Here is a 26,134-nt window from a genome sequence, read left to right on the forward strand (position 1 = left end):
CCTTTATTATGTTGAGGTATGTTCCCTTTATCCTCACTTTATTGAGCTTTTATAATGATTGGATGTGTAATTTTGTCAAGAGCTTTTTCTGCATCTACTGAGATGATCATATGATCTTTGTTCTTCAGTTTGTTAATGTGCTTTATCACATTGATTGATTTGCAGATATTGAACAATCCTTGCATCCCTGGGATAAATCCCACTTGATTATGGTGTTTGATCCTTTTTGCTAATATTTTGTTGAAGATTTTTACATCCATGTTCATCAGGGATATTGGCCTGTAATGTTTTTTGTGGTGTTTTTGTCTGGTTTTGTTATCAGGGTGAATGTTGGCCTTATAGAATGAGTTTGGAAACATTCCTTCCTCTTCAATTTTTTGGAATAGTTTGAAAAGTATAGTCATTAACTCTTCCTTAAATGTTTGGTTTAATTCACCTGTGAAGCTGTATGGTCCTGGACTTTTGTTTGTTGGGAGATTTTTAAAAATTATTGATTCAATTTCTTTACTAGTAATCAGTTTGTTCAGATTTTCTATTTCTTCCTGATTCAGTCTTGGGACATTGTACATTGCTAGGAATTTATCCATTTCTTCTAGGTTGTCCATTTTATTGGCATATAACTGTTTGTAGTAATCTCTTGTGATCCTTTGTATTTCTGTGATGTTGGTTGTAACTTCTCTTTCATTTCTATGTTTGTTTATTTGGGCCGTTTTTTTTTTTCTTGATGAGTTTGGATAAAGTTTTATCAATTTTATTTTTCTTTTCAAAGAACCAGATCTTAGTTTCATTGATCTTTTCTTTTCTTTTTCTTTTTGGTCTCTATTTCATTTATTTCTGCTCTGATCTTTATGATCTCTTTCCTTCTACTAACTTTGGGTTTTGTTTGTTCTTCTTTTTCTACTTCCTTTAGGTGTAAGATTAGATCATTTATTTGAGATTTTTTCTTATTTCCTGAGGTAGGTTTGAATTGCTGTGAACTTTTCTCTTAGAACTGCTTTTGCTGCGTCCCATAGATTTTGGATTGCTGCATTTCCATTTTCATTTGTCTCTAGGTATTTTTTTATTTCTTCAGTGACCCATTGGTTGTTTAGTAGCACATTGTTTAGCCTCCATGCGTTTGTGTTTTTTGCAGTTTTTTTCCTTGTAGTTGATTTCTAGTCTCATACCATTGTGATTGGAAAAGATGCTTGATATGATTTCAGTCTTCTTAAATTTATTGAGACCTGTTTTGTGGACTAGCATGTAATCTATCCTGCAGAATGTTCCATGTGCACCTGAAAAGAATGTGTATTTTGCCTTTGTATATATCTATTAAGTTCATCTGGTCTAATGTGTCATTTAAGGCCACTGTTTCCTTATTGATTTTCTGTCTGGATGATCTATCCATTGATGTAAGTGGGGTGTTAAATCCCCCTACTATTATTGTGTTACTGTCAATTTCTCCCTTTATTTCTGTTAACATTTGCATTTTGTATTTAGGTGCTCCTATGTTGGTGCATATATATTTACAATTGTCATATCTCCTTTTTGGATTGATCCCTTTACATTTTGTAATGTCCTTCTTTGTCTCATTACAGTCTTTGTTTTAAAGGCTATTTTGTCTCATATAAGTTTGATACCCTAGCTTTCTTTTCATTTGCATGGAATATATTTTTCTATCCTCTCACTTTCAGTCTCTGTGTCTTTAGATCTGAAGTGAGTCTCTTGTAGGCAGCATATATATAGGTCTTGCTTTTGTATTCATTCCTCCACTCTTTGTCTTTTGATTGAAATATTTAGTCCAATTACATTTAAAGGAACTATTGCCAGGTATATACTTAATGCCATTTTGTTTTCTGGTTGTTTTTTAGTTCTTTCTGTTCCTTTCTTCTTCTTTTGCTCTCTTTTCTTGTGATTTCATGCCTATCTTCAGTGTTATGTTTGGATTCCTGTCTCTATTTTTTGTGTGTATGTATTATAGATTTTTGGTTTGTGGTTACCATGAGTTTCATATATAACAGCCTGTATGTATACACACACACACACACACACACACACATATTACATATATGTTATATACATATATATAAATTATATGTATATAAAATTTGCCAGGTAGGGTATTCTTGGTTGTAGGTTTTCCTCTTCATCACTTTGAAAATATTGTGCCATCCCCTTCTGGCCTGCAAAGTTTCTGCTGAATACTTAGTTGATAGTCCTATGGGGGGAGTTCACTTGTATGTAACTAGTTGCTTTTCTCTTGCTGCTTTTAAAATTCTCTCTTTATTTCTAATTTTTGCCACTTTAATTACAATATATCTTGTTGTGGACCTATCTGGGTTCATCTTGTTTGGGACTCTGTTTCCTGGACCTGCATGTCTGTTTCCTTTCCCACACTAGGGAAGTTTTCATCAATTTTCTCTTCAAATAAGGTTTCTGCCTTTCCTTCTCCTTTTGGGATCCTTATAATGCAATGTTAGTATGCTTCATGTGGTCCAAGAGGTCTCTTAAACTCTTCTCATTTTTAAAAATCCTTTTTTCTTTTTTTTTCTGTTCAGCTTGAGTGATTTCCATTTCTTTGTCTTGTAGTCTGCTGATCCATTCCTCTGTATTATCTAAACTACTGTTAATTCATTCTAGTGTATTTTAAATTTCAGTTATGTATCCTTTAGTTTCGCTTGGTTCTTCTTTATATTTTCGAACTCTTTGTTAAACTTCTCACTGTGTTCATCCATTCTTCTTAGTTTGTTGTACATCTTTATGATCATTACCTTGAACTCTTTATCAGATATTGCTTATCACCACTTCACTTAGTTCTTCTTCTGAAGTTTTGTCTTGTTCCTTCATTTGGATCTTGTTCCTCTCTGTCCTCGTTGTGCTTAATTCTCTGTGCCTATTTCTATGTATTAGGTAGGTCATTTCCTTGATCTTGGAGAAATGAACTTATGTAGGATACATCCTATGGGGCCCAGCAGCATACTCCCCTTTGGTCACCAAAGCTATATGCTCTAGGGGTGCTTCCTTTGTGAGGTGTGTGGGTGTGGGCCCTTCTGTTGTAGTGGGGCCGACTACTGTGGGTGAGCTGATAGGTGGGACTGACTTGGCCTAATTGGCTGCCAGGCCCTGCCTTGTGCAGTGGCTGCCATCTGCTGGTGTGTGGAGCCAGGTCCCTGTGCAGCTGTCTACTCAGCCTGGGGTGTCCCAGGACTGGTGCTGGCCTGCTGGTGGGCAGGTAAGCCCCCGGGAACTATTAGGCTAGCAAGAGTACTCCAAATGGTGCTTGTCAGTACCAGTGTCTTCATGGTAGACAAGATACCCAAAATGGCTGCTGCCAGCACCTGTGTCCCCAGGGGGAGTTCTCATTGCCTCCTGCTTCTCCAGGAGGCTCTCCAAGATCAGCAGGTGGGTCTGCCCCAGGCTCCTTTCAAATCATTGCCTCTGCCATGGGTCTTGGAGCATGTGAGATTTTGCATGCACCCTTTCTAAGTGGAGTCTCTGTTTTCTACACCCTGTGGCTCTCATGTATACAAGCCCCACTGGCCTTCAAAGCCAGCCATTCAAGGGACTCTTCTTCCCCATGCAGGACCCCCGAGTTGGGGAGCCAGATGTGGGGCTTGGACCCCTCACTCCTTTGGGAAAACCCCTGGAATTGTGATTATCCTGTTTGTGAGTTGCCTACCTGGGAGTGTGTGTTTTGACTCTACTGCATCTTCACTTCTCCTACCAATCTTGTGGTTGTTCCTTCTTTATATCTTTAACTGTGGAAAACCTTTTCTGCTAGTCATCAGGTCATTCTCATAGATATTTGCTCTTTAAGTAGTTATATTTTTGGTGTGCTTGTGGGAGGAGGTGAACTCAGGGTCTTCCTGCTCTGCCATCTTGGCCACACTCCCTGTGACTTTAATTTTAGAACAGAAAAATACTTGACAAAAACAGTATTAAGTACAGATCATTCCTTCAAAAGAGCAGGATCATTTTCAGCATATAAATATCTATTTTTAATGACTGATTAATTCATTCACTTATTGATTTATTTATTTGACAAATATTTCCTGGGGCATTTCTCACAGGTTGAATTAGATGGAAGAATTTCCTTTTTTTTTAAACATCTTTATTGGGGTATAATTGCTTCACAATGGTGTGTTACTTTCTGCTCTATAACAAAGTAAATCAGCTATACATATACACATGTTCACATATCTCTTCCCTCCTGCATCTCCCTCCCTCCCACCCTCTCCATCCCACCTCTCTAGGTGGGAACAAGGCACAGAGCTGATATCCCTGTGCCATGTGGTCGCTTCCCACCAGCTCTTTACCCTACGCTTGGTAGTGTACATATGTCCATGCCACTTTCTCCCCCTGTCACAGCTTACCCTTCCCCCTCCCCATATCCCCAAGTCCATTCTCTAGTAGGTCTGTGTCTTTATTCCCGTCTTGCCACTAGGCCCTTCAAGACCTTTTTTTTTCCCCCTAGATTCCATATATATGGGTTAGCATACTGTATTTGTTTTTCTCTTTCTGACTTACTTCACTCTGTATGACAGACTCTAACTCCATCCACCTCACTACAAATAACTCAATTTCGTTTCTTTTTATGGCTGAGTAATATTCCATTGTATATATGTGCCACATCTTCTTTATCCATTCATCCGATGATGGACACTTAGGTTGCTTCCATGTCCTGGCTATTGTAAATAGAGCTGCAATGAACATTTTGGTACATGACTCCTTTTGAATTTTGGTTTTCTCAGGGTATATGCCCAGTAGTGGGATTGCTGGGTCGTATGGTAGTTCTATTTGTAGTTTTTTAAGGAACCTCCATACTGTTCTCCATAGTGGCTGTATCAATTTACATTCCCACCAACAGTGCAAGAGTGTTCCATTTTCTCCACACCCTCTCCAGCATTTATTGTTTCCAGGTTTTTCGATGATGGCCATTCTGACCAGTGTGAGATGATATCTCAATGTAGTTTTGATTTGCATATCTCGAATGATTAGTGATGTTGAGCATTCTTTCATGTCTTTGTTGGCAATCTGTATATCTTCTTTGGAGAAATGTCTTTTTAGGTCTTCTGCCCATTTTTGGATTGGGTTGTTCGTTTTTTTGTTATTGAGCTGCATGAGCTGCTTGTAAATTTTGGAGATTAATCCTCTGTCAGTTGCTTCATTTGCAAATATTTTCTCCCATTCTGAGGGTTGTCTTTTGGTCTTGTTTACAGTTTCCTTTGCTGTGCAAAAGCTTTTAAGTTTCATTAGGTCCCATTTGTTTACTTTTGTTTTTATTTCCATTTCTCTAGGAGCTGGGTCAAAAAGGATCTTGCTGTGATTTATGTCATAGAGTGTTCTTCCTATGTTTTCCTCTAAGAGTTTGATAGTGTCTGCCCTTACATTTAGGTCTTTAATCCATTTTGAGTTTATTTTTCTGTATGGTATTAGGGAGTGTTCTAATTTCATACTTTTACATGTAGCTGTCTAGTTTTCCCAGCACCACTAATTGAATAGGCTGTCTTTTCTCCACTGTATATGCTTGCCTCCTTTCTCAAAGATAAGGTCACCATATGTGCATGGGTTTATCTCTGGGCTTTCTATTCTGTTCCATTGATCTATATTTCTGTTTTTGTGCCAGTACCATACTGTCTTGATTACTGTAGCTTTGTAGTATAGTCTGAAGTCAGGGACCCTGATTCCTCCAGCTCCATTTTTCATTCTCAAGATTGTTTTGGCTATTCGGGGTCTTCTGTGTCTCCATGCAAATTGTGAAATCTTTTGTTCTAGTTCTGTGAAAAATGCCAGTGGTAGTTTGATAGGGATTGCATTGAATCTGTAGATTGCTTTGGATAGTAGAGTCATTTTCACAATGTTGATTCTTCCAATCCAAGAACATGGTATGCCTCTCCATCCATTTGTATCATCTTTAATTTCTTTCATCAGTGTCTTATAATTATCTGCATACAGGTCTTTTGTCTCCTTAGGTAGGTTTATTCCTAGATATTTTATTCTTTTTCTTGCAGTGGTAAATGGGAGTATTTTCTTAATTTCACTTTCAGATTTTTCATCATTAGTGTATAGGAATGCAAGAGATTTCTGTGCATTAATTTTGTATCCTGCTACTTTACCAAATTCATTGATTAGCTCTAGTAGTTTTCTGTTGCCAGTTTTAGGATTCTCTATGTATAGTATCATGTCATCTGCAAACAGTGATGACTTTACTTCCTTTCTGATTTGGATTCCTTTTATTTCTTTTTCTTCTCTGATTGCTGTGGCTAACACTTCCAAAACTATGTAGAATAATAGTGGTGCGAGTGGGCAACCTTGTCTTGTTCCTGATCTTAGTGGAAATGGTTTCAGTTTTTCACCATTGAGGACGATGTTGGCTGTGGGTTTGTCATATATGGCCTTTATTATATTGAGGCCCTCTATGCCTACTTTCTGCAGGGCCTTTATCATAAATGGGTGTTGAATTTTGTCGATAGCTTTCTCTGCATCTATTGAGATGATCTTATGGTTTTTCTCCTTCAATTTGTTAATATGGTGTATCACGTTGATTGATTTACGTATATTGAAGAATCCTTGCATTCCTGGAATAAACCCCACTTGATCATGGTGTATGATCCTTTTAATGTGCTGTTGGATTCTGTTTGCTAGTATTTTGTTGAGGATTTTTGCATCTATGTTCATCAGTGATATTGGCCTGTAGTTTTCTTTCTTTGTGACATCTTTGTCTGGTTTTGGTATCAGGGTGATGGTGGCCTCATAGAATGAGTTGAGGAGTGTTGCTCCTTCTGCAATGTTTTGGAAGAGTTTGAGAAAGATAGGTGTTAGCTCTTCTCTAAATGTTTGATAGAATTCGCCTGTGAAGCCATCTGGTCCTGGGCTTTTGTTTGTTGGAAGATTTTTAATCACAGTTTCAATTTTAGTGCTTGTGATTGGTCTGTTCATATTTTCTATTTCTTCCTGGTTCAGTCTCGGAAGGTTGTGCATTTCTAAGAATTTGTCCAGTTCTTCCAGGTTGTCCATTTTATTGGCATAGAGTTCCTTGTAGTAATCTCTCAAGATCCTCTGTATTTCTGCAGTGTCAGTTGTTACTTCTCCTTTTTCATTTCTAATTCTGTTGATTTCAGTCTTCTCCCTTTTTTTCTTGATGAATCTGGCTAATGGTTTATCAATTTTGTTTATCTTCTCAAAGAACCAGCTTTTAGTTTTATTGATCTTTGCTATTGTTTCCTTCATTTCTTTTTCATTTATTTCTGATCTGTTCTTTATGATTTCTTTCCTTCTGCTAACTTTGGGGTTTTTTTATTTTTCTTTCTTTAGTTGCTTTAGGTGCAAGGTTAGGTTGTTTATTTGAGATGTTTCCTGTTCCTTGAGGTAGGCTTGTATTGCTATAAACTTCCCTCTTAGATCTGCCTTTGCTGCATCCCATAGGTTTTGGGTCGTCGTGTCTCCATTGTCATTTGTTTCTAGGTATTTTGTGATTTCCCCTTTGATTTCTTCAGTGATCACTTCGTTATTAAGTAGTGTATTGTGTAGCCTCCATGTGTTTGTATTTTTTACAGATCTTTTCCTGTAATTGATATCTAGTGTCATAGCGTTGTGGTCGGAAAAGATACTTGATACGATTTCAATTTTCTTAAATTTACCAAGGCTTGATTTGTGACCCAAGATATGATCTATCCTGGAGAATGTTCCATGAGTTCTTGAGAAAAATGTGTATTCTGTTGTTTTTGGGTGGAATGTCCTATAGATATCAATTAAGTCCATCTTGTTTAATGTATCATTTAAAGCTTGTGTTTCCTTATTTATTTTCATTTTGGAAGATCTGTCCATTGGTGAAAGTGGGGTGTTAAAGTCTCCTACTATGATTGTGTTGCTGTCGATTTCCCCTTTTATGGCTGTTAGTATTTGCCTTATGTATTGAGGTGCTCCTATGTTGGGTGCATAAATATTTACAATTGTTATATCTTCTTCTTGGATCGATCCCTTGATCATTATGTAGTGTCCTTCTTTGTCTCTTGTAATAGTCTTTATTTTTAACTCTATTTTGTCTGATATGAGAATTGCTACTCCAGCTTTCTTTTGATTTCCATTTGCATGGAATATCTTCTTCCATCCCCTCATTTTCAGTTTGTAAGTGCCCGTAGGTCTGAAGTGGGTCTCTTGTAGACAGCATATATACGGGTCCTCTTTTTGTATCTGTTCAGCCAGTCTGTGTCTTCTGTTGGGAGCATTTAATCCATTTACATTTAAGGTAATTATCGATATGTATGTTCCTATTCCCATTTTCTTAAATGTTTTGGGTTTTTTATTGTACGTGTTTTCCTTCTCTTGTGTTTGTTGCCTAGAGAAGTTCCTTTAGCATTTGTTGTAAAGCTGGTTTGGTGGCGCTGAACTCTCTCAGCTTTTGCTTGTCTATAAAAGTTTTAATTTCTCCATCAAATCTGAATGAGATCCTTGCTGGGTAGAGTAATCTTGGTTGTAGGTTTTTCTCCTTCATCACTTTAAATATGTCCTGCCACTCCCTTCTGGCTTGCAGAGTTTCTGCTGAAAGATCATCTGTTAACCTTATGGGGATTCCTTTGTGTGTTATTTGTTGTTTTTCCCTTGCTGCTTTTAATATGTTTTCTTTATATTTAATTTTTGATAGTTTAATTAATATGTGTCTTGGCATGTTTTTCCTTGGATTTATCCTGTATGGGACTCTCTGTGCTCACGACTTGATTAACTATTTCCTTTCCCATATTAGGGAAGTTTTCAACTATAATCTCTTCAAATATTTTCTCAGTCCCTTTCTTTTTTTCTTCTTCTTCTGGGACCCTTATAATTCGACTGTTGGTGCATTTAATGTTGTCCCAGAGGTCTATGAGACTGTCCTCAGTTCTTTTCATTTTGTTTCCTTTATTCTGCTTTGCAGTAGTTATTTCCACTATTTTATCTTCCAGGTCACTTATCCATTCTTGTGCCACAGTTATTCCTCTATTGATCCCTTCTAGATTATTTTTAATTTCATTTATTGTGTTTTTCATCATTGCTTGGTTCCTCTTTAGTTCTTCTAGCTCCTTGTTAAATGTTTCTTGCATTTTGTCTATTCTATTTCCAAGATTTTGGATCATCTTTACTATCATTATTCTGAATTCTTTTTCAGGTAGACTGCCTACTTCCTCTTCATTTGTTAGGTCTGCTGTGTTTTTACCTTGCTCCTTCATCTGCTGTGTGTTTTTCTGTCTTCTCATTTTGCTTATCTTACTGTGTTTGGGGTCTCCTTTTCGCAGGCTGCAGGTTCATAGTTCCTGTTGTTCTTGGTGTCTGTCCCCAGTGGCTAAGGTTGGTTCAGTGGGTTGTGTAGGCTTCCTGGTGGAGGGAACTAGTGCCTGAGTTCTGGTGGATGAGGCTAGATCTTGTCTTTCTGGTGGGCACGTCCACGTCTGGTGGTGTATTTTGTGGTGTCTGTGGCCTTATTATGATTTTAGGCAGCCTCTCTGCCAATGGATGGGGTTGTGCTCCTGTCTTGCTAGTTGTTTGGCTTAGGGTGTCCAGCACTGTAGCTTGCTGGTCGTTGAGTGAAGCTGGGTCTTGATGTTCAGATGGAGATCTCTGGGAGATTTTCCCCGTTTGGTATTATGTGGAGCTGTCAGGTCTCTTGTTGACCAGTGTCCTGAAGTTGCCTCTCCCACCTCAGAGGCACAGCCCTGATGCCTGTCTCTAGCACCGAGAGCCTTTCATCCACATGGCTCAGAATAAAAGGGACAAAAAATAGAAAGAAAGAAAGAGGATAAAATAAAGTATGATAAAGTAAAATAACGTTATTAAAATAAAAAATAAAAAGTAATTATTAAGAAAAAAAATTTTTTAAGTAAAAACAGAAAAAACACTAAAAAACGGATGGACAGAACCGTAGGACAAATGGTGAAAGCAAAGCTATACAGACAAAATCTCACCCAGAAGCATACACATACACACTCACAAAAAGTGGAAAAAGGGAAAAAATAATATATCTTGCTCCCTAAGTCCACCTTCTCAATCTGGGATGAGTCGTTGTCTATTCAGTTATTCCACAGATGTAGGTACATCAAGTTGTGTGTGGAGCTTTAATCCGCTCCTTCTGAGGTTGCTGGGAGAAATTTCCCTTTCTCTTCTTTGTTTGCACAACTCCCGGGTTTCAGCTTTGGATTTGGACCCGCCTCTGCGTGTAGGTCGCCTGAGGGCGTTTGTTCTTCACTCAGACAGGACAGGGTTAAAGGAGCAGCTGACTCGGGGGCTCTGGCTCACTCAGGCCGGGGGGGAGGTAAGGGTATGGATGCGGGGCGAGCCTGCAGCAGGAGAGGCCAGTGTGACGTTGCAGCAGCCTGAGGCGTGCTGTGCATTCTCCCGGGGAAGTTGTCCCTGGGTCACGGGACCCTGGTAGTGGCGGGCTGCACAGGCTGCCAGGAGGGGTGGTGTGGATAGTGACCTGTGCTTGCACACAGGCTTCTTGGTGGTGGCAGCAGCAGCCTTAGCGTCTCTTGCCTGTCTTTGGGGTCCGCACTGATAGCTGCGCCTCGCGCCCATCTCTGGGGCTCGTTTAGGCAGCGCTCTGAATCCCCTCTCCTCGCGCACCAGGAAACAAAGAGGCAAGAAAAAGTCTCTTGCCTATTCGGCAGCTCCAGACCTTTTCCCGGACTCTGTCCCGGCTAGCTGTGGTGCACTAACCCCTTCAGTCTGTGTTTACACCGCCAACCCCAGTCATCTCCCTGCGATCAGACCGAAACCCGAGCCTCAGCTCCCAGGCTCCGCCCGCCCCGGCGGTAAGCAGACAAGCCTCTCGCGCTGGTGAGTGCTGCTCAGCACCGATCCTCTGTGCGGGAATCTCTCCGCTTTGCCCTCTGCACCCCTGTGGCTGCGCTCTCCTCTGTGGCTCCGAAGCTACCCCCTCCGCCACCCGCAGTCTCCGCCCGCGAAGGGGCTTCCTAATGTGTGGAAACCTTTCCTCCTTCACAGCTCCCTCCCACTGGTGCAGGTCCCATCCCTGTTCTTTTGTCTCTGTTATTTCTTTTTTCTTTTGCCCTACCCATGTACGTGGGAAGTTTCTTGCCTTTTGGGATGTCTGACGTCTCCTGTCAGCGTTCAGTGGGTTTTCTATAGGAGCAGTTCCACGTGTAGATGTATTTCTGATTTATCTGTGGGGAGGAAGGTGATCTCCACGTCTTACTCTTCGCCATCTTCTCCTCTCCCCGGAAGAATTTCTTCTACACCTTTCACTAAGGAATTCACCAGGGAAATCTCTGCTGTCCAATTAACACAGGAAAAATAAATGGTTCAGGTGCTTCTGGCATCAATAAATTAATTTTGACCCGATTTTTTTAAAAAAAGTTTATTCTCAAAAAAAAAAAGCCCTTATTTCCTTGCTAGAAGCACTTTACTGCTTTATTTCTCAACATCCCACTCCTGGTACATTAAAAATGCTGATTGAAATGTTTAAAAACTTGTAAGCTTCATTCACAATTCTTTGTGTATCTACCTTGTCATAAGATCTTATTTTTACCTATCTTAAGTTTAGGCTGCAGAGGTAAGTAGACTCACTGGGCTATCTCTTAATTATCATAGTTACAAGTGTCTATGACATATAATTTAATTTATCTGCATTTTATCTCAAATATATCTGCAATAATAAAATGAGGTATTTCTCAGTGTTCTCCAACTGTCATCCTCAGATTTATATCAGAAACGAGGAGCTTGATTTTCTGTTTGATAAATGAAGAACCAAGTCACAGAGCAATGAAATGTCAATCAAAATCACCCAAGGCCTGTGGTTGCAGAAACTAATAAATTGTCTGGTAGGAAATAAAATGGTGCAGATGGATATAGCTATCTCCAATCAACCTCCATGAACTCTTTCCTGATGATTTTATAATACTTTTTCCTCATTTTGAGTTTCCTCCATACACTAAGAATCATGGTCATTCTCATATTGTTTATTTTTGTTCAAATATGGCTTATAAATCTTTAAAATTATTTTTCATCTATGTGTGGTTTTGATCACAGATTGTGGCTGTTAGACAGCAAGGACCACAACTTTTATTCTTTTTATCTCCTTAATGTATGGGGTACAGTGATAAGCATATAACTGGGGGGCCATGGATGTTTAGTCAATTGTAGTTCTGTATTTTCCATCTTACATTGTTTTGAGTGAAAAGTTCCTAACAAAACTCTGCTTATTGGTGGTCAGTGAAATAACCCAAGATCAAGGAGATCTCCTGCTCAAGTCTTAACATCCTGCCATATCTGTGAGCAGGCACTGTGAAGAGAAGAAAAAAATATTTTAAACTTGTCATGTATAGGTTTAGCTAACATATTAGAACTTAATGCTCGGGACTTCCCTGGTGGGGCAGTGGTTAAGAATCTGCCTACCAATGCAGGGGACATGGGTTCAGTCCCTGGTCCGGGAAAATCCCACATGCTGCGGAGGAACTAAGCCCGTGCACCACAACTACTGAGCCTGCTCTCTAGAGCCTATGAGCCGCAACTACTGAGCCCTCGCACCTAGAGCCCATGCTCCACAATAAGAGAAGCCACTGCAATGAGAAGTCCATGCACTGCAACGAAGAGTAGCCCCCACTCACCACAGCTAGAGAAAGCCCGTGTGCAGCAACGAAGACCCAAAGTAGCCAAAAAATAAATAAATTAAAAAAAAAGAACTTAACACTCGTCTTCTGACTTCAAATTCCACACTTTGTCTACCTGTTTTTTAGCTTCTTAAAAAGCATGAAGCGGGCATTTGAGGTCCTAGGTCAAATTCCTTCTAGCTATGGGAATGTGTATTATGTATGGAAATATTTCCTAACATTAAAATCAAGAAATAGGGAAGCAAATAATTCTTACCCAACTAAAATGCTTTTACATTAGTCCAGAAACTTAAAAAGATAATTTAATGTTGAGACATTCCAATAGTGTAACTGAAAAAAACAATTCAAAACATTGATTTAAAAAAATTCTTGCCCTTGTGGAAATTTTCTGTTTTTATTTCTGCACATATTTCAGTGTATGTTCCAGTTTATGAGCTGCCAGTTGCTGAAGTCCCGAGTCAAGGTCAAACACATCATGCAAAGAATAGCATTTGTCTAAAGTGTAATGCTTCTGTGCACCTGGAGTGTATATTTTATGAACAGAACTAATTTGATCCGTTCTTATCATATTTACAAAACTCAGGCTTATTTTGCAGTGATAGCGATGATGTTCTGTAACAAGTATGGAGATACAATTCTTTAGACATTACCTCATTTGGCCCTCACAGTGGCTCTATTAGTTGGGCAGAAGAGTCATTATTATTATTAATATGCCCATTTGAAACTGAGGATCTCAAACCATAGTCAGACAAGTTATCGTCCAAGGCACAAACTGATATATAGTGGAGGGGGCGTTTAATTAAGTGATTATAACGTATTAGAATGACCAGTGGGTATTAGCTTTTTATATTAGATTATGTGAGATGAAGTATATGGATTAAGGACATGCGTTCTGGGTTCAAATCCCTATTTTATCACTTACTAATTCCATGACTTTGGGCAAATATAAACTTTCTCAGTAACATCATCGTTAAAATGGAGAAAATAATATCACTTACTTCCTAGAAAATTAAATGAGTTAAGGGACATAAAACTCTTGGCACAGCATCTGGTACATATTAAGCACACAATAAATAAAGCTCTTAGTATTAATCCAACTAAACCTCATACACACACACACACACACACACACACACACAGACACACACACACATTACCACCACCACCAACCCTGTGAGTGGAGCAACATTTTCATATTATTTCTTTACAATCACTCCTTGGATGATCTCCTCCAGTTTTATGGCTCTGAATACTACTTATTCATTAGTGACTTCCAAACCTCTATCTCTAATCTGCACTTCTTCCCTGAACTTGTATATCCAACTGTCTTGACATCTCCTTAGGCATCTAAAACATAATGTACCCAAAGGTGAGGCCCTGATATTTCCCCTCATCTGGCACCTCCTGCAGCCTTCCCCATCCTAGGTAACAGCAACTCCATTCTTCCAGTTGTTCCCTACTTATCGCTGTATAACGTACGATACATTATACTATTTCATCGTGTTTATTGTCTGCTTCCCCTTAGAAGGCAAGCTTCATGGGAGTAAATAATTTTTATGGGAGAGTAATAGTCTCTAGCACATAATAGGTACTCAATAAATATTTGCTAATGAATAAATAAATAAATGCTTATTTAATAGATGAGGAAACTGAGACTCACGGAAGTTTATGAAATTGCCCAAGGACAGGAGTGGGTAAGTAAAGGCACCTAGGTTTATATGACTTCAAAGTCCACATTTATAATTACTACACATTTTGTCAGGGTTAATTTCTGGATATTGGTTGAAACCTAGATGTGGCTTCAGATACACCTTAATGTAATGATATCTCAGCACATCCTTGGGAAATGAAGATTTCTTATAACAAAATCAGCCGATGTTTTAAAAAGTGTTTTTCAAGGGTAAGTGCTTATTAGCCTGAGCACAGAGAGAGAAGGGAGGGTTGGGAGGTCTGGGGAAGGAACTTCTGATCTTGTTTCTGTTTCCCTGACTCTAGTCCTGCCCACTTGGTGGGTCCCTGCTTTGCCAGAGTGCTGGGATTCCTGAGACAGAGGCACACTTTGCTCAGGCTGGGAAGACATACCTTCCCTCATCACCCTCTTTCTCTTTTCCTCTCTCTGCTTCTCTCCATCTTGTCTTTCCACATCTCCGCATCTCCCTTCATAACCTTTCCATCTCTCCTGAGATCTGTTTCCATCTTCTTGCCGCAAACTGCTCTTCTTGCTCCCACTCACCCCTCATGTATGATGTCAGGGCTGGCTACTAGGGTGTAGGACCCAAGATTTATCACACAGTATGTGAGCCCTGGCCCTTGAAACCCTGAAATTTTATGTAGCTAAATGATCTTAAATGGATGGTAAGTGACCTTAGGATAGGCAAAGATTTTGTAAAGAGGACACAAATAACACTTTTCATAAAAGTTGATACATTAAACTTTTAAAATAAGTTCTGTTCATCAAAATACACTGAAGAGAATGAAAATATAAGCCACAGACTAGGATATATGTATTTGTTGTACATGAATCTAACAAAGGCTTTATATTCAGAATATGTAAAGAACTCCTATAAATCAATAATAAAAAGATAAATAGCCCAATTACAATGGACAAAAGCCTTGAATAGACACTTCACAAAAGAGTATATCCAAATGACCGATATGTACATGAAAAAGTTCCCAACATAATTTTTCATCAGGGAAATATAAATTAGAGTCACAATGAGATTCCATGACACATCTACTAGAATGACTAAAATTATAAAGATTTCAATGCCAAGTATTGATGAAGATATGGAGTAATTGAAATTGTCATACATTGGTGGTAGGTGTGTAAACTGATAAAAACACTTTGGAAAGCTAAACATACACCTACCCCATTATCCAACAATTCCATTCCTGGGCCAAGAAAAATGAGATTATGTGTTCACCAAGGGTGTGTACAAGGATGTTCATAGTAGCTATATTCATAAGTGAAATAAAACTGGGAATAACCCTATATCCATCAACAAGGGAATAAATAAGTGTATATTCATACAATGTAACACAGCACTTCAAAGAAAAGAATAAACTCCAATTATGCTTAACATCATGACTAAATCTCACAGACATGCTGAGCAAGAGAAGCCAGACACAAAGGGTGCATACATATTCTATAATTCCATTTATATGATGTCCCAAAACAAGAAAAAGCAATCAATGGAGACAGAAGTCAGAATAGTGATGACTTCTGCAGGAGTCTGATGACTGGGAAGGACACAGAGGGACATTCTGTATGTTGAAAATGTGCTAAATCAATCTGGGTGGTGTTACACTGTGCATATGAATATAAGAAATTGTCAGTCTGCATATTTATGATTTGTGCACTTTATGTATGTTACACCTCAATTTAAAAATAACATATCTTTGTGCCTAGGTACTTACCATACAGAGATTTATACATAAATATCCATAGCGGCTTTAGTCATAGTAACCCCAAACTGGAAATTACCCACATGTGAATCAACACTTGAATAGATAAACAAACTATGGTACATCTGTGCAATAGATTATTACTTAGCAATAAAAGGAACTGAATGATAAATGCAGCAACATGAATGAATCTCAAAATCATTACATTGAGTGAAAGAAGCCAGACACAAAAGCCTGCATACTAGTATGATTCCATTTATATAAAATCCTAGAAAATGCAAGCTAATTTATAGCTACAGAAAGCAGATCAGTGGTTGGTTTTCTGGGGTCCCGGGTAGAGGGAGGGACTGAAAAAGGGCATGAGGAAACCTTGGCTGGGGGTGAATTTTGATTGTGTCAATGGTTCCCCATGTGTATATATATGTCAAAATGCGTCAGATTTTATCCTTTGAAAGAATACAGTTTATTTTCCATAAATTATATTTCAATAGAGTTGATGAAAGGTAATATATATCAAATTAAGAATACTCAGTGACCAAAAAGTTCCAGCAGACACTACTAAATAAACTTCAGTTTTCTTTCTAGGACCCCACACTCCAAATAAAATGAAAGCTAGTCTGGTAGGATCTGAGTAAGGGGAAGGGACAGTCCCACTCACTTTGCCTTATGGAGGCAAATGGAGGACATGAGTGGGGAGTGAAATTTAAAGAATTGTTAGCTACATAATTGAAAAAGTAAAAAAGAAAACACTGAGGTATCAGAGACAGTAATTGCAGGATTCAGCCACCCTCCCCCCAGGTTTGGGGGAAACAGGTGGAAGAGGTTAGAATTATTAAAACTTGGAAACTCAGAGGATGGTCCTGGGGGCTGGGACCCAGACCTCTGAGGAGGTGGCCCAGGCTGGCTGGCACAGGTGTTACTGAGGCTAGTTTTACATGCCAAAGAAACTACAAACTAGATTCATCTATTGCCACAGGAAGAATCTGCTAATGTTGGGGTGAGGAGGCATTTCTGGGGTGACAGAGTAACAGGAAGCAAACAGGAGAAAGCACATCCTTTCTCCCTCCACCAACTTTGCAGTCTCCCTCTAGTGCCCCCAATTGGCGTTGCCTCAAAGTGAGCAGCTGGAAAAACTGCAACGTTGGTTTGCAGAGTCCAAGCTCCAGCCTTATAAACCATGGTGAATATAGGGGTTGGGGGACAGTGACGTTGAGATTGGGCCTCGAGCAATTTTGTATTTAAATCTTGGCTTTTCCTCTCACTTGTTTTGTGAACTTGGGCAAGTTACTTAACCTCTCTGAGCCTCAGCTCCACATCAGTAAAATGAAGGTAATATTCCCTTATAAGTTTGTGGTAGTGAGTCTTCAATAAGTGGACTCCAGGTTACGTTGACTGGGCATGTTTTATTGGTAGCAGCATTCTTCCAGTTGGGTCAGGTCACACTTCACAGGGGCAGAACTTTTTGCTGGTAGTGTTGTCTCCTCCCCCAAAAGAACTTGGCTATCAAGTATTGCATCCCATTCATGAAGATCAGAGTTAATGTGGATTGGCTGAGAAGTTGTCTGTGATTCAAAGGACAGACTCAAGAGGAAAGTGGTATGATAAAGATCTAAATGTGCTACTTTCCACTCCACTTCATGGATGCCCACTTTTCAACAGCATCATCTTTTATTTAAAGAGCCTCTGGGGACCTTCAAGGTGGCAGAGGAGTAAGACGTGGAGTTCACCTTCCTCCCCACAAATACATCAAAAATACATCTACATGTGGAACAACTCCTATGGAATACCTACTGAAGGCTGACAGAAGACCTCAGACTTCCCAAAAGGCAAGAAACTCCCCACGTACCTGTGTAGGGCAAAAGAAAAAAGAAGAAAACAGAGACAAAAGAATAGGGATGGGACCTGCACCTCTGGGGGGGAGCTGTGAAGGAGGAAAAGTTTCCACACACTAGGAAGCCCCTTCACTGGCAGAGATGGGGGGTGGTGGTGGGGGAAGCTTCGGACCATGGAGGAGAGCACAGCAACAGGGGAGCAGAGGGCAAAGCAGAGAGATTCCCGCACAGAGGATCGGTGCCGACCAGCACTCACCAGCCTGAGTGGCTTGTCTGCTCACCTGCCAGGACGGGTGGGGGCTGGGAGCTGAGGCTCGGGCTTCGGAGGTCAGATCCCAGGGAGAGGACGGGTTGGCTGCATGAACACAGCCTGAAGAGGGCTAGTGCGCCACAGCTAGCCAGGAGGGAGTCCAGGAAAAAGTCTGGAGCTGCCGAAGAGGCAAGAGACCATTGTTTTGGTGTGTGCGAGGAGAGGGGATTCAGAGTGCTGCCTAAACAAGCTCCAGAGGTGGGCAAGGGCCGTGGCTATCAGCACGGACCCCAGAGACGGGATTGAGATGCTAAGGTTGCTGCTGCAGCAGCCACCAAGAAGCCTGTGTGCAAGCACAGGTCACTATCCACACCTCCCCTCCTGGGAACCTATGCAGCCCGCCACTGCCAAGGTCCCGTGATTCAGGGACAACTTCCCTGGGAGAACACACGGTGCACCTCAGGCTGTTGCAACGTCACGCTGGCCTCTGCCACTGCAGGCTCACCCCACTTTCCGTACCCTTCCCTTCCCCCAGCCTGAGTGAGCCAGAACCCCCTAATCAGCCGCTCATTTAACTCCATCCTGTCTGGGCAGGGAACAGATGCCCTCAGGCGACCTACATGCAGAGGCGGGGCCAAATCCAAAGCTGAACCCCAGAAGCTGTGCGAACAAAGAAGAGAAAGGGAAATTTCTCCCAGCAGCCTCAGGAGCAGTGGATTAAATCTCCACAGTTAACTTGATGTACCCTACATCTGTGGAATACCTGAATGGACAACAAATCATCCCAAAATTGAGGCGGTGGACTTTGGGAACAACTGTAGACTTGGGGTTTGCTTTCTGCATCTAATTTGTTTCTGGTTTTATGTTTATTTAGTTTAATATTTAGAGCTTATTATCATTGGTAGATTAGTTTATTGATTTGGTTGCTCTCTTACTTTTTTTTAATGTATATATATTTTTCCTTTTTCTCTTTTTGTGAATGTGTATGTGTATGCTTCTTTGTGTGAGTTTGTCTGAATAGCTTTGCTTTTACCGTTTGTCCTAGGGTTCTGTCTGTTTTTTGTTTGCTTGTTTGTTTTTTAGTATAGTTTTTAGCACTTGTTATCATTGGTAGATTGGTTTTTTTGGTTTGGTTGCTCTCTTCTTCCTTACTTTCTTTTGTAAATTACTTTTTAATTTTTTTTTAATGTTCAAAATTTTATTTACACTGGGCATAGTATATATAGCACATATATGTCACATACATAATTTAGTTTGATTAAAACATAAATTTTGGACTAATGTATTATTTCCAACATACAAAATATATTTCTCTCAGAAGGCAATACATATAAAATATTAGCTGTTAGAACATTTATCCCATTTATAATGGGCTAACATATAATGCTTTAAAAGTGGATATTTGTATAAGCCGGACACTATTCTATTTTAGACTTTGCATGTAACACAGGAAGGAGAACAAGTTATATGCTTTTTTTTTCACAAACACACACTGTATTTTATTTTTACAAGAGCTAAATAAACTGACACCAACCATTGTAAATGGATGACCACAGCAAAACCAACAATGATTGCAATTACCAAACATGAAACACACTCATACTATGTCATAATATTGACATTCAGTCCAGTACTTTTTAATTATTTTACTTTTAATAATAATTTTTTTATTTTATATTTTAATAACTTTTTCTTTCTTTCTTTCTTTCCTTTCCTTTCCTTTTTCTCTCCCTTTCTTTCTGAGCCGTGTCACTGACAGGGTCTTGGTGCCCCGGCCAAGTGTCACGCCTGAGCCTCTGAGGTGGGACAGCCAAGTTCAGGACATTGGACCACTAGAGACCTCCCAGCCACATGTAATATCAAATGGCAAAAGCTCTCCCAGAGATCTCTGTCTCAACGTTGAGACCAAGCTCCACTCAATGACCAGCAAGCTCCAGTGCTGGACACCCTATGCCAAACAACTAGCAAGACAGGAACACAAACCCACCCATTATCGGATAGGCTGCCTAAAATCATAATAAGTTCACAGGCAGCCTAAAACACACCACCGGACTTGGTCCTGCCCACCAGAAAGACAAGATCCAGCCTCATCCACCAGAACACAGGCACTGGTCCCCTCCACCAGGAAGCCTACACAACCCACTGAACCAAATTTACCCACTGGGGGCAGACACCAAAAACAACGGAAACTATGAACCTGTAGCCTGGGAAAAGGAGACCACAAACACAGTAAGTTAAACAAAATGAGAAGACAGAAACACACAGCAGATGAAGGAGCAAGGTAAAAACCCACCACACCACACAAATGAAGAGGAAATAGGCAGTCTACCTGAAAAAGAATTCAGAATAATGATAGTAAAGATGACCCAAAATCTTGGAAATAGAATGGAGAAAATACAAGAAACATTTAACAAGGACCTAGAAGAACTAAAGAGCAAACAACCAATGATAAATTACACAATAAATGAAATTTAAAATTCTCTAGAAGGAATCAAAAGCAGAATACCCGAGGCAGAAGAACGGATAACTCACCTGGAAGATAAAATAGTGGAAATAACTACCGCAGAGCAGAATAAAGAAAAAAGAATGAAAAGAATTGAGGACAGTCTCAGAGACCTCTGGGGCAATATTAAATGCAACAACATTTGAATTATAAGGGTCCCAGAAGAAGAAGAGAAAAACAAAATTGACTGAGAAAATATTTGAAGAGATTATAGTGGAAAACTTCCCTGATATGGGAAAGAAAATAGTCAGTCAAGTCCAGGAAGCACAGAGAGTCCCATACAGGATAAATCCAAGGAGAAACATGCCAAAACACATATTAATCAAACTATCAAAAATTAAATACAAATAAAAAGTATTAAAAGCAGCAAGGAAAAAGCAACAAATAACATACAAGGGAATCCCCATAAGGTTAACAGCTGATCTTCCAGCAGAAACTCAGCAAGACAGAAGGGAGTGGCAGGACATATTTAAAGTGATGAAAGGGAAAAACCTACAACCAAGATCACTCTACCCAGCAAGGATCTCATTCAGGTTTGAAGGAGAAATTAAAACCTTTACAGACAAGCAAAAGCTAAGAGAATTCAGCGCCACCAAACCAGCTTTACAACAAATGCTAAAGGAACTTCTCTACACAGGAAACACAAGACAAGGAAAAGGCCTACAATAACAAACCCAAAACAATTAAGATAATGGTCATAGGAACATACATATCGATAATTACCTTAAATGTAAATGGATTAAATGCTCCAAGCAAAAGACAGAGGCTCGCTGAATGGATATAAAAACAAGACCCATATATATGTTGTCTACAAGAGACTCATTTCACACCTAGGGACACATACAGACTGAAAGTGAGGGGATGGAAAAAGATATTCCATGAAAATGGAAATCAAAAGAAAGCTGGAGTAGCAATTCTCATATGAGACAAAATAGACTTTAAAATAAAGACTATTACAAGAGACAAAGAAGAACACTACATAATGATCAAAGGATCAATCCAAGAAGATGATATAACAATTGTAAATATTTATGCACCCAACATAGGAGCACCTTAATACATAAGGCAAATGCTAACAGCCATAAAAGGGGAAATTGACAGTAACACAATTATAGTAGGGGACTTTAATACCCCACTTTCACCAATGGACAGATCATACAAAATGAAAATAAGTAAGGAAACACGAGCTTTAAATGACATATTAGCCAAGATGGACTTAATTGATATTTATAGGACATTCCATCCAAAAAAACCAGAATACCCTTTCTTCACAAGTGCTCCTGGAACATTCTCCAGGATAGCTCATATCTTACGTCACAAATCAAGCCTTGGTAACCTTAAGAAAATTAAAATTGTATCAAGTATCTTTTCCAAACACAATGCTATGAGACTAGATATCAATTACAGGAAAAAACTGTAAAAAATACAAACAGATGGAGGCTAAACAATACAATACTTAATATCCAAGAGATCACTGAAGAAATCAAAGAGGAAGTCAAAATATACCTAGAAACAAATGACAATGAAAACACGACAACCTAAAACCTATGGGATGCAGCAAAAGCAGTTCTAAGAGGAAAATTTATAGGAATACAATCCTACCTTAAGAAACAAGAAAAATCTCAAATAAACAACGTAACCTTACACCTAAAGCAATTAGAGAAAGAAGAACGAAAATAACCCAAAGTTAGCAGAAGGAAAATGATCATAAAGATCAGATCAGAAATAAATGAAAAAGAAATGAAGGAAATGATAGCAAAGATCAATAAAACTAAAAGCTGGTTCTTTGAGAAGATAAACAATATTGATAAACCATTAGTCAGACTCATCAAGAAAAAAAGAGAAGACTGAAATCAACAGAATTAGAAATGAAAAAGGAGAAGTAACAACTGACACTGCAGAAATACAGAGGATCTTCAGAGATTACTACAAGCAACTATATGCCAGTAAAATGGACAACCTGGAAGAAATGGACAAATTTTTAGAAAAGCACACCCTTCTGAGACTGAACCAGGAAGAAATAAAAAATATAAACAGACCAATCACAAGAACTGAAACTGAAACTGTGATTAAAAGTCTTCCAACAGGGGCTTCCCTGGTGGCGCAGTGGTTGGGAGTCTGCCTGCCGGTGCGGGGGACGCGGGTTCGGGCCCTGGTATGGGGGGATCCCGCGTGCCGCGGAGCAATTGGGCCTGTGGGCCACGGTTGCTGAGCCTGCGTGTCTGGAGCCTGTGCTCCACAGCGGGAGAGGCCGCAATGGTGGGGGGCCCGCGCACCGCGGTGAAGACTGGCCCCCACTTGCCACAGCTGGAGGGGGCCCTCGCACAGAAAGCGAGGACCCAACACAGCCAAAAATAAATAAATTAATAAAAAAAAAAAAGTCTTCCAACAAACAAAAGCCCAGGACCAGATGGCTTCACAGGCGAATTCTATCAAACATTTAGAGAAGAGCTAAATCCTATCCTTCTCAAACTCTTCCAAAATATAGCAGAGGGAGGAACACTCCCAAACTCATTCTACGAGGCCACCATTACCCTGATACCAAAGCCAAACAAAAATGTCACAGAAAAAGAAAACTACAGACCAGTAACACTGATGAACATAGATGCAAAAATCCTCAAAAACTACTAGCAAACAGAATCCAACAGCACATTAAAAGGATCATACACCCTGATCAAGTGGGGTTTGTCTCAGGAATGCAAGGATTCTTCAATATACTCAAGTCAATGTGATAAACCATATTAACAGATTGAAGTATCAAAACCATATGATCATCTCAATAGATGCAGAAAAAGTTTTCAACAAAATTCAACACCGATTTATGATAAAAACCCTCCAGAAAGTAGGCATAGAGTGAACTTACCTCAACATAATAAAGTCCGTAGGTGACAAACCCACAGCCAACATTGTTCTCAATGGTGAAAAAATGAAACCATTTCCACTAAGATCAGGAACAAGACAAGATTGCCCACTCTCACCACTATTATTCAACATAGTTTTGGAAGCTTTAGCCACAGCAATCAGAGAAGAAAAAGAAATAAAAGGAATCCGAATCAGAAAAGAAGAAGTACAGCTGTCACTGTTCGCAGATGACAAAACCCTATACATAGAGAATCCTAAAGATGCTACTGGAAAACTACTAGAGCTAATCAATGAATTTGGTAAAGTAGCAGGATACAAAATTAATGCACAGAAATCTCTAGCATTCCTACACACTAATGATGAAAAATCTGAAAGTGAAATTAAGAAAACACTCCCATTTACCATTGCAACAAAAAGAATAAAATATCTAGGAATAAACCTACCTAAGGAGACAAAAGACTTGTATGCAGGAAATTATAAGACATTGATGAAAGAAATTAAAGGTGATACAAACAGATGGAGAGATATACCATGTTCTTGGATTGGAAGAATCAACATTGTGAAAATGACTCTGCTACCCCAAGCAATCTACAGATTCAATGCAATCCCTATCAAACTACCACTGGCATTTTTCACAGAACTAGAACAAAAAATTTCACAATTTGTATGGAAACACAAAAGACCCCGAAGAGCCAAAGCAATCTTGAGAAAGAAAAACGGAGCTGGAGGAATCAGGCTCCCTGACTTCAGACTATACTACAAAGCTACAGTAATCAAGACAGTATGGTACTGGCACAAAAACAGAAATATAGATCAATGGAACAGGATTGAAAGCCCAGAGATAAACCCACGCACATATGGTGACCTTATCTTTGATAAAGGAGGCAAGCATATACAGTGGAGAAAAGACAGCCTCTGCAATATGTGGTGCTGGGAAAACTGGACAGGTACATGTAAAAGAATGAAATTAGAACACTCCCTGACACCATGCAAAAAAATAAACTCAAAATAGATTAAAGACCTAAATGTAAGGCCAGACACTATCAAACTCTTAGAGGAAAACATAGGCAGAACACTCTATGACATAAATCACAGCAAGATCCTTTTATTTTTAAACATCTTTATTGAAGGATAATTGCTTCACAGTGGTGTGTTAGTTTCTGCTTTATAACAAAGTGAATCAGCTACACATATACACACGTTCCCATATCTCCTCCCTCCCGCATCTCCCTCCCTCCCACCCTCCCCATCCCACCCCCCCAGGCAGTCACAAAGCATCGAGCTGATCTCCCTGTGCTATGCGGCTGCTTCCCACTAGCTATCTATTTTACATTTGGTAGTGTATATATGTCCATGACACTCTCTCACCCTGTCATATCTCACCCCTCCCCCTCCCCATATCCTCAAGTCCATTCTTTAGTATGTCTGTGTCTTTATTCCCATCTTGCCACTAGGTTCTTCATGACATTTTTTTCCCTTAGATTCCATATATATGTGTTAGCATACTGTATTTGTTTTTTTCTCTTTCTGACTTACTTCACTCTGTATGACAGACTCTAACTCCATCCACCTCACTACAAATAACTCAATTTCGTTTCTTTTTATGGCTGAGTAATATTCCATTGTATATATGTGCCACATCTTCTTTATCCATTCATCCGATGATGGACACTTAGGTTGCTTCCATGTCCTGGCTATTGTAAATAGAGCTGCAATGAACATTTTGGTACATGACACTTTTTGAATTATGGTTTTCTCAGGGTATATGCCCAGTAGTGGGATTGCTGGGTCGTATGGTAGTTCTATTTTTAGATTTTTAAGGAACCTCCATACTGTTCTCCATAGTGGCTGTATCAATTTACATTCCCACCAACAGTGCAAGAGTGTTCCCTTTTCTCCACACCCTCTCCAGCATTTATTGTCTGTAGATTTTTTGATGATAGCCATTCTGACCGGAGTGAGATGATACCTCATTGTAGTTTTTTTTTTTTTTAAACATCTTTATTGAAGTATAATTGCCTTACAATAGTGTGTTAGCTTCTGCTTTATAACAAAGTGAATCAGTTATACATATACAATATGTTCCCATTTCTCTTCCCTCTTGCATCTCCCTCCCTCCCACCCTCCCCATCCCACCCCTCTAGGTGGTCACAAAGCACCGAGTTGATCTCCCTGTGCTATGCGGCTGCTTCCCACTAGTTATCTATTTTACATTTGGTAGTGTATATATGTCCATGACACTCTCTTACCCTGTCACATCTCACCCCACACCCTCCCCATATCCTCAAGTCCATTCTGTAGTAGGTCTGTGTCTTTATTCCCGTCTTGCCACTAGGTTCTTCATGGCCTTTTTTTTTTTTCCCTTAGATTCCGTATATATGTGTTAGCATACTGTATTTGTTTTTCTCTTTCTGACTTACTTCACTCTGTATGACAGACTCTAACTCCATCCACCTCATTACAAATACCTCCATTTCATTTCTTTTTATGGCTGAGTAATATTCCATTGTATATATGTGCCACATCTTCTTTATCCATTCATCTGTCGATGGACATTTAGGTTGCTTCCATGTCCTGGCTATTGTAAATAGAGCTGCAATGAACATTTTGGTACATGACTCTTTTTGACCTATGGTTTTCTCAGGGTATATGCCCAGTAGTGGGATTGCTGGGTCGTATGGTAGTTCTATTTGTAGTTTTTTAA

The sequence above is a fragment of the Balaenoptera acutorostrata genome, chromosome 4, assembly GCF_949987535.1.
Source record: "Balaenoptera acutorostrata chromosome 4, mBalAcu1.1, whole genome shotgun sequence".
Lineage (NCBI taxonomy): Eukaryota > Metazoa > Chordata > Mammalia > Artiodactyla > Balaenopteridae > Balaenoptera > Balaenoptera acutorostrata.